The sequence below is a fragment of the Sinocyclocheilus grahami genome, unplaced genomic scaffold (genome assembly GCF_001515645.1).
Source record: "Sinocyclocheilus grahami isolate Dianchi unplaced genomic scaffold, SAMN03320097.WGS_v1.1 scaffold2336.1, whole genome shotgun sequence".
Taxonomy (NCBI): domain Eukaryota; kingdom Metazoa; phylum Chordata; class Actinopteri; order Cypriniformes; family Cyprinidae; genus Sinocyclocheilus; species Sinocyclocheilus grahami.
In genome coordinates this window covers 32,340-33,451 of record NW_015507515.1, presented here as the reverse complement: position 1 = coordinate 33,451, position 1,112 = coordinate 32,340, and positions in this window count along the sequence as shown.

Here is a 1,112-nt window from a genome sequence, read left to right as displayed (position 1 = left end):
CTTAGCACATTAAACCAGCATTTGAAAATGCTACAAAACTTTCCCTAAACTCCTAGGGATTTGATTTTGCTTGTTATTTGTTGAAATAAATATAAAAAGTACAGTGAGTTCGTGACTGTTCGCTGAATGTGACCCACAATCTGTGATTCTCCTCCGTGACCATGGAAAATTTATAATGACAACAATTATACTTTGTCATTTAAAAGTTTCCAACAAAGAAATGGATCGACTTCTGTCAGCTTGTTGAACAAACTTTTATTTGGATAATGTACCATATGATGGCTGAAGCAGCAGCGAGCGTCCAGCGGGCGACACTGTTTTCACGCTAATCGGGTAAACACTGTAAACCAAATTCTACAAAACCTAAGAGAGAAATGCAGTGCATACCATGCAGTGCGATGAAATAGCTTCTCTTCCCTGCAAACGATACAATGAAGAATGAATGGTTGTTTAACTTAAAGGCAAAAACAAAACAAAAGAGTAGCATTTATCCTTATAGAGAATGAGAAGTAACCATGGGAACGGATAGCATATCCTGCTAATATGGCAGCGCCTTCCCGAAATGCAATGCGGAGTGAAAAGATCGTGACATAACTCTTCATTCTCTATAAACAAGCAGACTGCTGGAATACAAAAACATTGTTTTAGGTCGAGCTCGATTTGTGAAAACTTTCAATCTTTTCTCTGCCCCCCCCCCCCGTTTTTTGTAGCCTATAATAATGTAATACAGTGCTGTTCCTGTTAGCAATATGTTGACTGCTTAATTAGCCACCAGTGTCAGACTATTAATAGCGATATTGCAAAAATGTGAAAGCTGAGAATTTATACGAAATCAAAGTTTAAATTAAATCTTAAGTTTTAACTTTATATTGTAGTTTATATAATAAAGTAAATTGTGTTATGAGCACAATATGTACAGTGAGCACTTTGACAAGACAATGTCAGACTGTCAGGATTAGGGATGGAGCTAAAGCATATCGCTCTTTAATTTCACTAACATTACTTATTTACAAAGAGTAAGTTTATCATCACTTGATTATAAGGATTTCATAGCTTATCATAAAACTGTGGACTTATTATATATATACCCCCCCCCCCCCCCCCCCACCCCC